Genomic DNA, 14,246 nt, shown 5'->3' on the forward strand with positions numbered 1-14,246 from the left:
GCCCCAGTCACTCTTCACAGAGCCCCTTCCTTCTGGAGCCCAGGCCAAGGGAAAGTAACTCTTTCCCTAAGGCATCTTTTTCATCCCCCCTTGTCTCTAGGCCCCTTCCCGATGCTCTAGCCTTGCACCCTTGGCAGTGGTGGTAGGAGGTCCTTTTTCTTTCATGAGCCTCCCCAAAAAGCCCAGTCAGCTTGGAAGTAGCTGTGTGCATGGCGTGGGTGTACCTTCGTGACACACATGCATTTGTGGAGTATGTGTGTGTGCATGCATGTGAGTGAGTACGATGCAGTGATACCTGAAACGTGACAGCGTATGGGCTTTTTGGGGATGTGCATGCCTGTTTGATGTGTGAAGGCAAGGTGTGCATTTGTGTGGTGTGTATATGTGGTGTGTGCATTTGTGTGGTGTGTATATGTCCCGCGTGGCTGTGCATTTGTGTGGACTCTCGCTCATTAGGTGATCCCGCCTCAGGGTTTGTGGGGAGATGTCTGCCACTAGAGAATAAACATGTACTTTTGGGAGAGGACTTTCACATCACAGAGAAACACTGCCGTATCCAGCCTTCACGCCCACAGGATCCTGGAGCCAGGTCCTAAGTACCAAAAAGCAAATAAAAGCAGCTTCATGTGTGCACCTAGGCCCTCCCACCCTTGAAATGGTGGGAATACCCGAATGGTCTCTCTAGTTGCCACAGGGGTGTCAGCACCTCTGGGAAATGTGGGAGGGAGGTCCTGGTGGCACCACCAAACCTGGATGGACTTGAGAAATGAAGTCCTTGAGGTCTCTGCCCTGCCTCCTGGAGACATGTCATTCCCTCCCACTGGCTTGGAGCAGGGGATGGGACATCCCGCCTGCCAGCAACCCCTAGCTGATCTACATAAAGCATTTGGTTTCCATTTCCCAGCTCACTAGTGGAGATCAAGCCCTGATGTCGGCTGGGGGTTGGGGGCTGGGTTTTCCACTGGCAAGAAGGTGGGGTGGGAGGAGGGAGGAAAAATGGAGACCTGAACTGATTCCAGCCTTGGATTCAGGTTGGGGAATCTCTGGAGAGCTGGCCAAGCCTCCTGGCCCTGCTTGCTCTTCAGGCCCTGAGGTTCCAGCCACTGCAGTCCCCCACCTCTTTCCAGGAAAAGGCTGGTTGTCCTAACCCCGCTGTCCCCTGAGCCACATTCTGCCACCAAGCTGCTCCAGGAATGTTATGAGGCATGCAGGATTTGGGGCGCCTGCTCAGTCCTCCTTCCCAGTGTAGGGGGCTGTTATATGGCTGTGTGGTAAATGGCCTGCAACATTCCCTGACAGAGACTCCCCCTGTATTCCAGGCCTCTCTGACCTCGAAAGAGAAGGTCGGTGTTGGGTCGGGACTGTGGGGCAGACTTTTGGGCACACCCGTGGAGAAGCAGACACTGCTGCAGCCAACCAAGGGTCTAATTAGATCCTCACTCCCAGAGTGACCCGTCCCCTCTTATGTCTGAAGCCCCAGGGTTGGGGAGGGTGGGTCAGGGAGTAGAAGTTGGGGGAGTAGCTGCAGATAATTAGAAACATGCTCTACTGAATGAGCAGGCGGCACCAGGACCACCCCTCCCCTCACCCCTACTCCCCAACCTCTTTTCCTTAGGTCCCCAACCCCCTTCCCTTCTACCTGGACAATTCCAGCCAAACTGGGGGAGGCGCTGGTGGAGCCTGAGAGCAGCAACTCGGTGGGGTTGGCTTCCTAGGCCCTTACACAGTCTCTAAAGTGCAAACAACATATTTTCGCCATGCAATAGGATTTAATTACACATAAAAACAGAGCCATTAAACGGAAATTAAACCCTTGTTGGAATCACTTAATTCAGGGCATGACAAATTGCTTTCAGTGGAGGCGGCAGTGCAGTCCCCCGGGGAAAGATGGAGATTAGTGGCTTCCATGGCTGGCTGGGTCCCCTCCTGCTCTTGGTCCCCTTGCCAGCTCTAAATTCTGAAATTGGGGTCAGAACCCTTTTTCTGAAGACCACCCAAGCCAAGGGGAAGCCTCTAGGTTTGTTCAGGAGGATAGGAATGGAGGGTTGGGGAATTACAGAATCACTGTCCAACCCAGATTTAGACAACCCAGTACATTTTATTGATGGGGAAGTCAAGGCCCAGACACCAAGGTCATCCAGAGCCAGGATTAAAACTCTGGCACTAAGCCGTAACTAGAGAGGCTGTTTTTTTTTCCTCAGGCTTGTGTCCTTTGACCTTGGGCTTGAAGACAGAGATTGAGGTTGGGGCCGCATGGATAAGGGGTGGGAACCAAGGCAGACCCTGGATGGGGATGGTGGACTTCTCCAGAACTAGATTCCCACCTGGTCAGAGTCTGGAGACAGTGGGAAAGGGAAGATGGCCCTGGGGTTTGGGCGGTCGAGGCGGCCTTCACTTCTGGTGGGCAGCCTGGAGCCCAGACTCGATTCAGGCAGACCTGGCTGCTGACCACCTGAGTGAGGTTGGGCAGGTAAGAACTTCTGCTCCTGTGAACCTACGTTTTCCCATCTGTCAAATGGGAATGGTAATTCCTATCTAGAGTTGTGGAGACCATTAGATGGGCATGATGCATGAACAGGCTTGGGGCTGAGCTCACTAAGTTCTGTTAGGCTTCCTTCTCTGGACTTCAGTTTCCCCATTTATAACAAGATCCAGCTGGAATCTGATGGCTTTTAGAAGCTTTGCTTGCTCTTTTTATGTTGGCAGCCCTTCTTCCTCCCTCTAGCCCCTTCCTTTCCTTCCCTTTCCTTCCTTCTTCTGTGGATTGAATGTCTAACTATGGACAGAAGTCTGGGGCTGTGGTCAGGTGATTAGGTAGGAAAGGGAGGTCCACGCCCCCTAAGGTTTCCCTGCCCCACGTGGCCCTCCGGTGGCTGTGTGTGAGGCCCATCTGGAGGGTGAAAGGAGACCAAATGGGACAGGGGCTGCACTCGGGAGGAGCTTGGGGGTCCTGAACAAGGGCGGGCTGCTTGTTGTCTGTGGCCTCCCTCCCCATGTATCCTCTATGGTCTGGGAACCTGTTCTCCTGATTGGAACCAGATGGGTCTGCTGCGGCTGGAGGCCTAATCTGTCTACTCACTCCGTGTCCTCCCCCAGGAGAGGAGGTGGGGGTAGACCAAGGGCAAGTGGTGGAGGTGTGTGTGGGCTCCCTTTTCGCAGGGGCTGGGAGGGAGACTCCTTCTTCCCTTCTCCGTCTCTCTAGGCTTGTGGCCTGGAAATCTTTCTATTAGCCCACAGAGGGTGGCCAGCTGTGGACAGCCTCTCACCGAGGCTTGGGTGGGCAGTTTGCTACCTTACCCGATGCCACCCTCTAGGAGCAGTACCCACTGCCCTCACCTCCCTACCCTGCCCCCCCATTCTCAGAGCTCAGCTCAGCTGCAGACTGTCAAGTGAGGGCTGACCATGCCTGACCCCTGGTCTCCTGGAGTAGCCTCAAGGCCATTTCCTTCACCTCGGCCTCCTTGGTCTTGGCAGACACAGAGGTCCCTGCACTGGGGCTCGAGTGAAAGGGATGGAGCTGGGCTGGGGCCCAGGGTTCCCATCATTTCAGGCCTGGCAGCTACCCAGCTGCAAATGGCGCCCCAGCACAAATATTTTGCAGCTGTCCCTCGGTCGGCTTGCCCTGGAGAGCTTTGAGACAGAGGTGGGGAGTCCAGGAGACAGAGGGCACAAGTAGAGAGCAAGGGTGGGTGGGAGACAAGCCCAGACAGCCACCCAGCAGACCCAGGCTGCTGGGAGAGTGAGAGTGATGAGGAATCTCCAAGTTCTTGAAACAGCCTCCCCAACTTGCAAGGGTTGGGATGGGGGCTTCCCGAGGCAGGATGACGGGGAGCAGGGGCTGCCTGGCAGGGCCAAAGCTCAGGGTCTCTGCTTCCCTCCTGGGTCCCGGTCTCTGAGCAGAACCAGAAACTTCTAAGTTGGAACGCAGGGAGGGGAGCTCAGCCTCCACCCCACCCAGGGGAAATTAGACCAGACTGCCCAGGAAATAAATTCAATTTTCCAGCATCATGGAAGGCTAGTCGGACAATAGAGGATTTTTTTCCCCAAAAAAAAATTCAAAAGAAAAAACAAAACTCCAACTGCCTTTGGCTGAGCTGTTTTCCAACTTCATTTCTCAGCCACAATTCAAAACTTCTCATTCAAAGTGACATGTGACTTCTCTGTGACCCTGGTCCGGCCGGCCGCCTGCCCTGTGAGGGGTCAGGCCAGGCCAGCACAGAACTCGAGCTCCCAGGATCTGTGACCACCCCCACTCTCAAAAGCCCTCTGAGGTCTGTTCTGGGGACAAGGCCCGCAGGACTCTCTCTGGGCAGCCCCAGCGCCTCACAACGAGGGAGGGGCTGCGGTGGAAACAAACGTGCCTCTAAAAGACAGGAGAGTTTAGGCGTGGGTGATTCCTACAGCCTAGGCCCAGGCCCACAGGGGTTTATGTTACAATATAAACTGGAGCCTTAACAACTTGGAGAAAGTGTCTTATTTTTAGGGTTGAGGCGGGGAGTGGAGGTTGTCTTAAGAATGCAAATGGGGTCGGGCGAGGTGGCTCACACCTGTAATCCCAGCACTCTGGGAGGCCAAGGTGGGTGGATCATGAGGTCAGGAGATCAAGACCATGCTGGCCAACATGGTGAAACCCCGTCTCTACTAAAAATACAAAAATTAGCTGGGTGTGGCGGTGCGTGCCTGTATTCCTAGCTACTCAGGAGGCTGAGGCAGGAGAATCCCTTGAACCTGGAAGGTGGAGGCTACAGTGAGCCAACATCGTGCCACTGCACTCCAGCCTGGGCGACAGAACGAGACTCGTCTCAAAAAAAAAAAAAAAGAATGCAAATGGGCCTTGTAAACCCCTCCACAGGGATGTTCTTAGGGCTCTAATGAGTGGGGAAGGCCCTGCAGGCCAGGGAAGGGCCAGCCTCCAGTTGTACTGTCTGCAGTCAGCAGCCCTGGGGCACTGGCAGAGGACAGGAGGGTCACTGCAATCCTAAGTGGTGGGTGGGCAGGGAGGGGATAAAAGGGGGAAGAGCAGAGGCTGCCAGAGGCGGATCTCAAGGTTCTGGGGTGGGAGGTAGGAGAGGGGGCAGACCACACAGGAGGCTTTGGGGAGAGCAGGGCAGGGTCACGGCTGGAGAGGAGAGAGCAGGGTGTATGTGTGCATGTGTGTATGTGTGTGTGCATGTGTGCATGTGGTCAGGGGAAGGGAAGGGATGGCTCTCTCCTGTGGCTGAGAAAGGTCATCCCCAAGACCAGGGTTGGGACCAGCACATTCCTCTCTGGCAGGTCCATTATGAAGATGGGAAACCGAGGCCTCGAGGGGCCTGAACTGGCTTGTTGGAAGGTGTAAATGAACTGGTGGCGGAAGCAGATTAGAACTCAGGGCCGTATTCTTTCCCCCAGTGTCTCCTGGTGGGATGAAAAGGGGAACCTAAATAGGAAGGGGCACTTCGGCCACCAGAGAGGTGAAGCTAAGCCAGGTGCTTTCATTTGGGAGGAAGGAAGGGGGCACAGTTTCTGGGCAGAAGAGCCATGATCCTACGCGAGGGGGACGGATGTGTGTGAGGTCCTGCTGGGGACCACACACCTATGTGGTGGCCTTATGTACCTGAGCTCAGGGGCAGAGGAAGGCAGTGGAGAGGCATCTGCTTGGGACCCTGTGTAACATCCTCCAGAGGCCTCCTGTTGAATACCTTCCTTGGCCTGTAGGGCTCTCTCCGAGTTTCTCCAGCCCCTTTAGCATGACGCTGCCAGCCTCAGGGCCTTTGCACATACTGTTCCCTCTGCCGAATCACTCTCACCCCTGCTCTTCACAAGGCTGGCTCCCCGACCTCCAGCCTTCAGCCAAATGTCGCCTCCTATGAGAGTCCTTCTCTGACCATCCTAGGTAAAGAATCTCCCTCAACCTTACTTTTCTACCAGCTTGTTTATTTCCTGCATGATGGTTTTCACAATTGTTCCCTGGGTTCCCTTGTTTTTCTAAAACACATGCTGGTCTTATTTAACTACACTTGAATCTCCAGAGCCGAGTGCACAGTAGGTGCTCAACGAATGCTTATTGAATGAATAAGTGAATAAAAAAAGAAACGGGCAGCAGTCCTGGGTGGCTGCAGGGCTGAAGGCTTCTTACAAGGGGACCAGGGCCCTCTGCTCATTTCTGCCTTTCTCTTCACTCTTCCTGCTCTAACCTTGTGGGGTCCCTAAGGACAGCCCAGGTGGCAGAAGCCTTCCTGAGACAGGAGAGCTCAGTGCGACAAGAAGGCTGGCACTTCGACATCCTTCATCTTTTGTTGTTGTTTTTGTTTTTGTTTTGAGACAGGGTCTTACTCTGTTGCCCAGGCTGGAGGGCAGTGGTGTGATTATGGCTCACTGCAGCCTCAACCTCTGGGCTCAAGAGATTCTCCCACCTCTTGAATAGCTGGGACCACAGGTGTACACCACCACGCCGAGCTAATTTCTGTATTTTTTTTTGTAGAGACAGGATTTTGACATGGTGCCCAGGCCGGTCTCAAACTCCTGGGCTCAAGCCATCCTCCTGCCTCGGCATCCCAAAGTTTTGGGATAACAGGCGTGAGCCACCCCAGCCAGCTAGCTGTCTTTCTATCTATGCCTCTGTCTTTCTGTGGGTTCCTTTGCCTCTGGTCCTGGTTCTCTTATTTGGGCCTTATCTTTCCATTTTCTGTGTCTTGCTATCCTGTGCTCCTGTCCCTTTTCTCCCTCTCCCACTCCCCCTTTTTTTTCCTTTTTTTTTGAGATGGAGTCTCGCTCTATTACCCAGGCTGGAGTATAGTGGCGTGATCTCAGCTCACTGCATCCTCCACCTCCCTTGTTCAAGTGATTCTCCTGCCTCAGCCTCCCGAGTAGCTGGGATTACAGGCACACACCACCACACCTGGCTAATTTTTGTATTTTTAGTAGTGACAGGGTTTCACCATGGTGCCCAGGCCGGTCTCGAATTCCTGACCTCAGGTGATCCACCTGCCTCGGCCTCCCAAAGTGCTGGGATTACAGGTATGAGCCACCATACCCGGCCTCCCCCTACGTCTTAAATCTGCCTCATCACTGAGTTTTCCTGTGTCCCACTCCCCGACACTACTCTGTGGTCTGCCTGGAACTGAGGCATGCCCTCTCCTGCCACCACAAAAGACCCTCTGCAGTGCGAGATAGGCTCTGTCATAATGCCAAGGCTGCCCGGCTTTTGGGAGGGGAGGTGGATGGAGGAAGTGAGGGTGAGGCACCAGGGATCTCCCCACACACCTGCTCCCAAGCGTGTCTGAGGGCTCAGGCGGCCCCCACCCTTCAGGGAGGGCAAAGTGGGTGGTTTTCTGTTCATCTTCCTCCTCTCCTCCACTATGCATTAGTTTCCATCTTGGCAATTTAGTAGAATGATTGGCTGCCCTGTCTGGGAGGATGGTCCTCATGGGGGTATCTCAGAGAGTCCTGCCCAGCTGATGGGAGGGGTGGGGCAGGGATCTGACTCAGAACTCAGGTTTTCATCCCTATCCTAAGCTGGATCCTCCTGGCTCTCCCCATTTCAGGAGAGGGTTCCACCATCATTCCTGTAGGCTGGAACCCTGGAAGTCCTTCTAGATAACTCCCTCCCCCACTTCTCACTCCTGTTCCATCTCAAAGTCCTGTGGATTTTAACTCTCAGTATCTCTCTGCTCTATCCCTGCTGTCCTGCCTCCATCCAGGTCCTAGACGTAGCCTCCACCGTTGCTTCCTTTGCTTACTCTACAGCCATTCTCAGCTTATTTATCCTCAGTTTTTTGTTTGTTTGTTTTTTGACAGTCTCACTCTGTTGCCTAGGCTGGAGTGCAGTGGTGCAATCTTGGCTCACTGCGACCTTCACTTCCTGGGTTCAGGCAATTCTCCTGCCTCAGCCTCCCAAGTAGCTGGGATTACAGGTGCATGCCACCACGCCTCACTAATTTTTATATTTTTACTAGAGATGGGGTTTCACCATATTGGGCAGGCTGGTCTTAAACACCTGACCTCATGTGATCCATCCATCTTGGCCTCCCAAAGTGCTGAAATTTTAGGCGTGAGCCACCACACCTGGCCCCCAATCAGTTCTTCCTACAATACCAGGAAATTGAGTCCTGTCAGCCTCTTGCTTCCCTGGCCTCTCAGGGAAGGGTCAAGACCAAAGCCCCCAACATGGGCTGAAGGTCCTGCTTGGCCTAGCCCCTGCCGACCTCACCAGGCCCCCTGCCCTTCACACCCCCTTGCTCTCTGGGGCCGCTAGCCAGACTGGCCGTATTGCATTCCCTTCCACCACAGGGTCTTTGCACATGCTGGTCCCTCTGCTTTCAAGGCTCCCAGTGCCCCCTTCTCCACATCCCCGACAATGGATTTTCTTTCAGCTCTCATCTCAGCCGTCATCACCTCCTTAGGGAAGCCCTCCCTGACTTCCCTGAGCAGGTCAGTTCTCCCGACTATTCATTTCAGAGCACCTTGCGCATCTTCTCAACAGAAGAGTGTTTAGTTAGGCATTCACAGTGCAATTACTCTGTATCTTTGTCCCTCTTTTCTTTTTATTTTTTTGAGATGGAGTCTTGCTCTGTTGCTCAGGCTGGAGTGCAGTGGCGTGATCTTGGCTCACTGCAACCTCCGCCTCCTGGGTTCAAGAGGTTCTCCTGCCTCAGCCTCCTGAGTAGCTGGGTGCCCGCCACCACACCCAGCTAATTTTTGTATTTTTAGTAGAGACGAGGTTTCACCATGTTGGTCAGGCTGGTCTTGAACTCCTGACCTTGTGATCTGCCCGCCTCGGCCTCCCAAAGTGCTGGGATTACAGGCATGAGCCACCGTGCCCGGCTATCCCTCATTTGTATAAGCTCCATGAAGTCAGGAACCTCATTCATCACTGTAGCTCCAGGCTACCTATTTAGAAAATAAAAAACATAGCCCATTCAGTTCTGTGTGAATTTCAGATAAAGAACAAATAATTTTTTAGCATAAATGTGTCCCAACCCATCTCTAAGGGCTAAGCACAGTGCCAGATACACAGGAGGCCTGAGGCAGATATTGAATGATGACTGAATACATGTAGCAAGGGGCTTTCTGCCTGTCTCTTCAATGCCTACTTCCCATAAATGCTTTTCTCCTGTGCTCTGTACCTTTGGCACCTAGTAGCCCTATTTCTTCTTCGTCGTCGTCTTTTTTTTTTTTTTTTTGAGATGGAGTCTCCCTCACTTTGTCACAGGCTGAAGTGCAGTGGCGTGACCTTGGCTCGCTGCAACCTTCGCCTCCCGGGTTCAAGGGATTCTCCTGCCTCAGTCTCTCGAGTAGCTGGGATTACAGACGTGTGCTACCACACCTGGCTAATTTTTGCATTTTTTTGTGGAGATGGGGGTTTCACCATGTTGGCCAGGCTGGTCTCGAACTCCTGACCTCAAGTGATCCGCCCACCTTGGCCTTCCAAAGAGCTAGGATTATAGGTGTGAGCCACTGTGCCTGACTTATTTCTCCATTTTGTAAGACGGAATGTGTCTCTGTAGATTGCCTTGATTTGGGTCTCCTGTCTTCTGGCCCTGTTCTTCCTCTGGGTTTTCTTCTTCTCGGATGCCCCTCCTCCTGGTTTCTCCATGCCCTTTTTTTTTTCCTTCCTGTTTCTCCATATCTCTTTTTTTTCCTGTCTTTTCTCAGAAAAAGACTCCCGAGTAGCTGGGACTACAGGCGCCTGCCAGCACGCCTGGCTAATTTTTTTTTTTTTTTGTATTTTTAGTAGAGATGGGATTTCACCGTGTTAGCCAGGATGGTCTCGATCTCCTGACCTCGTGATCCGCCCGCCTCAGCCTCCCAAAGTTCTGGGATTACAGGTGTGAGCCACCACACCCGGCCGGCTTCCAGTTCTTGATCCAAAAGAAGCAAGTGTGTGTGTTGTGTGTGCACGCACACGCACGCATGTGTGTTTGCATGCATAGATGGGAGTGGAGTGAACTAAGAATATGTCCCATGTCAGTGTTCACAGGGTGTCAAGTCTGAATTCTTGGAGGAGAGAATATCGCTTCCTGGGGCACGTGTAAGCCCCTCCCCCAGCTCCTGGCCAACCCCGTTCGCCTGGCTCTGCGTGGTTCACATGGGAGCACAGCGCTTATTTGTTGAATGCGTGAATGAATGAGTGTGTGTTGCTCGCCCTCCTAACCCCCTCCTCATTCTTCCTCTCTGGTTCCCTCCTTCCCGGCTTGTCTCCCTGACCCCCAGGCCTGCTCCCAGCCAAGCTCTACTTGCCTTTCTTGGCTAGTCCAGATGGGGAGAGGAGAACACTGAAAAGCCTTCCAGGAAACAGTTGCAAAATAAGCCCCTGGCTGGCCCTGGGAGCCCGGGAAGTTGAGGATCTCCTTTTCTGGGGCTGAGGGCTCCAGCCTGGTCCGGACTGAGGCTTGGTGGGGATGGGGAACACGACTGGGCAGGACTCTGCCTGGATGGGTGCTGTGGATTGAGCTGTGTCCCGTCAAATTGGCATGCTGAAGCTCTCATTTCCCATGTGACTATATTTGGAGATAAGGCTTTTCTGAGGCTTAACTTAAGGTTCAGTGAGGCCACAAGGGTGAGATTCTAATCAGATGGTGGCTTTAAAATAAAAGGAAGCGAGGGAGAGAGATGTCTTTCTCCATGCACACACACTGAGGAAAGACCATCTGAGCACACAGGGAGAAGGTGGCTGTCTGCAAGCCATGAAGAGAGTCCTTACCCAAACCTGGCCATCATGGCATCCTGATCCTGGACTTCAAGCCTCCAGAACTGTGAGAAAATAAATTTCTGTTGTGTAAGCTGCCCAGTCTATGGTATTTTGTTATGGCAGCCGGAGAAGATGAATAATACAAGGGGGAATGCAGGCCCCTGGTCCTGCTCTGTCTCACATAGTCCTCCCAAGCTCAGAGAGAACCAGGGACCCAGGCCTGGATCAAGCAGGCTCCTGCCCCAGCGTGTCTCAGGGTGAGAGCTCCTCTTTTTAGGCTCTCATCCCTTCCCTGGTCCAAACTCCAGGTTCTCATCCCAGCATTCTTCTCCCCAGCTTCAGCCTCAGATGACATCTCCGGCCTCCATGTTTCTAAAGCATAAATCTGGTCAATTACTCCTTGGCTGAAATGTCTCCCTGATGCAGGGCAGGCGAGCCCCAAATTGGGGCTTAGCCTGGGAGGGTTCTTGGCTTCATTCAGGGAATAATTCAAGGGCAAATGGTGGTAGAAGAAAGCAGCTTTCTAGATGTGGCAGTGTCACAATTCCGTGACTGCTCCTCCAGAGCCGGGCTACCCCAGTGTGCTGAGAGCTGCAGCTCAGTAGCTTCCACACTCTTATTTGCACCCACTTTTAAACACATGCAAGTTAAGGGGCAGAGTATGCAGAGATTTGTAGAAAAAGGGTGGTGACTTCTGGGTCATCAGGTTGTTGCTGCCATGGAAAGGGGTGGTAACTTCTGGGTGTTGCCATGGCAATGGTAAACTGACATGTCACACTGGAGGGTGTGTCTTATGGAAAGCTCCTCCTACCTCATCCCTGTTTTAGCTAGTCCTCAGTTTGGTCCTGTGTCCAAGCCCTGCCTCTGGAGTCCAGTCCTGCTTCCTACCTCATCCTCATTACCTATGGGATAAAGCTGAAGCAGGGTGCCATGTATGACCATGCACTGCATAGCCTACAAAATCGTACACGGCAGGCCTGAGTCCCACCTCATTAATTCAGCAAGTCTTCAATCTCCAGACATTCTCAGCTGGCACCCAAGGGTCCTGAGGGTCCTGTTGCTGCCTTTTTCTTCTGCTTTCTCTCTCACCTACTCCCTTAGGTACCATGTACTTGAGCCACGTCAAACATGGTACATCTTTTCACACCTGTGTGCTTCACACACGAATGTCTCCCTCTGCTTTCTCTGAACGCTGGGGCAATAGGATGGGCATGGACTTGAAATCCTGTTTCTCTGCCATTTACAGTTAGGAGAAGTTAACCCTCTGAGCCCCAGTTTTCTAACCTGTAAAATGGGATTAGGCATATATAATGTGCCTCTGATTATATGTAGCACATGAGAGCCCCTCCCCCTCCTAAAAGTTGGTTTCTACCTCTCTTTGCATGCTGAACTCCTATTCATCCTTGAAGACCCAACTCAAATGTTACCTTCTTGGTAACATTGCCCTCTTTCCCTTCAAGTGGGTAAAGTTTATCTTTTCCAGTTTCTACTCTTTCTGCCAGCCCTGCACAGCACTTGTAAACCTCTGTTAGAAACACTGTCATATTTTTCTGTTTTCCTGGTTCACATGAATAAAGCACACAGCCAGAAAACATTTGTTGCATGAATGAAGGCATTGGCCCTGGGTTGAAAGCCTTTAACCCTGCCCCTGCCCTGGGTCTAAGACCTTGCCCTGGGTCTAAGCCCTGGCACAAGAGTGAAGGACCAGAGGCCAAAGATAAAACAGAGCAGTGAGCAGCCTCAGCCCTTGGTGGGTCATGGGTATGGGGCGGCGGCTGGTCAGATGGTCAGGGTAAGGGCACTTCAGTCTCCTGAAGAGGTCTCTGTAGCCTGAGAGGAGGCAGGGTTTAGTGGGTGTGGGAACCTGAGTTTTTTTTTGTTCGTTTGTTTTTTGTTTTTTTGTTTTTAGAGACAGCGTCTTGCTCTGTCAACCAGGCTGGAGTGCAGTGGCACGATCGCAGCTCACTACAACTTCCGCCTCCCAGCTTCAAGGGATTCTCATGCCTCAGTCTCCTGAGTAGCTGGGACTACAGGTGCGCTACCATGCCCGGCTAATTTTTGTATTTTTTGTAGAGACGGGGTTTCACCATGTTGGCCAGGCTGGTCTCAAACTGGAACCTCAGTTTTGAGAAACGATTGGCAGTGTGAGAGGCTTCCCGGTTCCCTTCTCATGAACTCCAGCAGCAGCTGGACTCTGCTGCATGTCCAGCCACCTGGGACAAAGGGGCGAGGAAATTCAACTGGAAAAGAGCAAGAAGCTGGAAAGGTTTCTCTGTGAAGGGGTGATCGAGTAGAGAAGACATAATGAGGAGAGATGGTGAGAAAGGAGAGAGAGGAAGTGGGAGAAGAGAGGGAGGGAGGGTGGGTGGTATGTGTGTGTATGGAGATCAAGAAAGGGATGGGGAGGGATGAAAAGACTCGGGGGAGAGAGACACTGGAGAAAAGACTCGGGGGAGAGAGACACTGGAGCGGGGGCTGCGGCAGGGGTTAAGACGGAGGGCTATAAGGCCTGGAGCCTCCTGGAGAAAACTCTCCTCTGGTGTTCCTGGGTGGATAGGAGGGTGGCTCCTCCCCTCCTGGCTCCTGGCTCGGTGGTTGTCCTGCCTCCCCTCTGCCGTCCAGCCCTCTCAGCCTGTCCAGCCGTCCAGCCCCTGCCGGGCTGGCTGCTTTGCCCTCAGCAAAAGTCTTAAGTTCTCTGCTAAATCTTCTTAGGGGAAACATGAACTGTGGCAAATGCAGCAGAAATGATCGCCTTCCACGAACTCTGTTCCATGCTGGGCTAAGCAGGGCCAGAGCAGGAGACTGAGAGGAGTCTCCACCTGGAACTGCACTGGGGCAGTGGAAAGGGAGGCAGGGTCTACCCGGCGAGGGTTCAAGGCCCCTGCCACTGGGTCACATAGCTCAGCCCACACAGAAGGAGGGGCTCTCCTGTTCCCAAAGCTCTTTAGGAGAACAGAAGTGCCACAGCCTCTCTTGCATCACTTGCTGAGGCCTTCTCAGGGCATGCCAGCCTTGGCTTCCTAGTTGTAGTGAAGTCTGGAGCAGGTCTGGGAGGGGGGCATTCCTCTGGGACTGGTTTAGGGGAGGACTGCCACTGGAAGGAGCTGGGGGTAGAACTCCCCACGCCCAGGGTGGGATCAAGAGGCCATAGTCCAGTTCTTTTTCTTTCCTTTTGAGATAGAGTCTCACTCTCACTCAGGCTGGAGTACAGTGGCACAACCACAGCTCACTGCAGCCTTGAACCCCCAGGCTCAAGTGATCCTCCCACCTCAGCCTCCCAAGTAGCTGGGGCTACAGGTATGTGCCACCACACCTGGCTAACTTTTTGTATTTTTTTGTAGAGATAGGGTCTCCCTGTGTTGCCCAGGCTGGTCTCAAACTCCTGGGCTCAATCCTCCGGCTTTGGCCTCCCAAAGTGCTGGGATTACAGGCGTGAGACACCACACCCAACCACAGTCCGGTTCTTCAGGGCGGAGCTGGCAGCTGTGGGGCCATCTGGTTTTGGGGACTCTTCTGGACTCTTCTTGAGGAGTTCCTGTTTTGCCCGCCTCTCCTTGCCTCTCAGTGGGGGCTG

The sequence above is a fragment of the Papio anubis genome, chromosome 17, assembly GCF_008728515.1.
Source record: "Papio anubis isolate 15944 chromosome 17, Panubis1.0, whole genome shotgun sequence".
Lineage (NCBI taxonomy): Eukaryota > Metazoa > Chordata > Mammalia > Primates > Cercopithecidae > Papio > Papio anubis.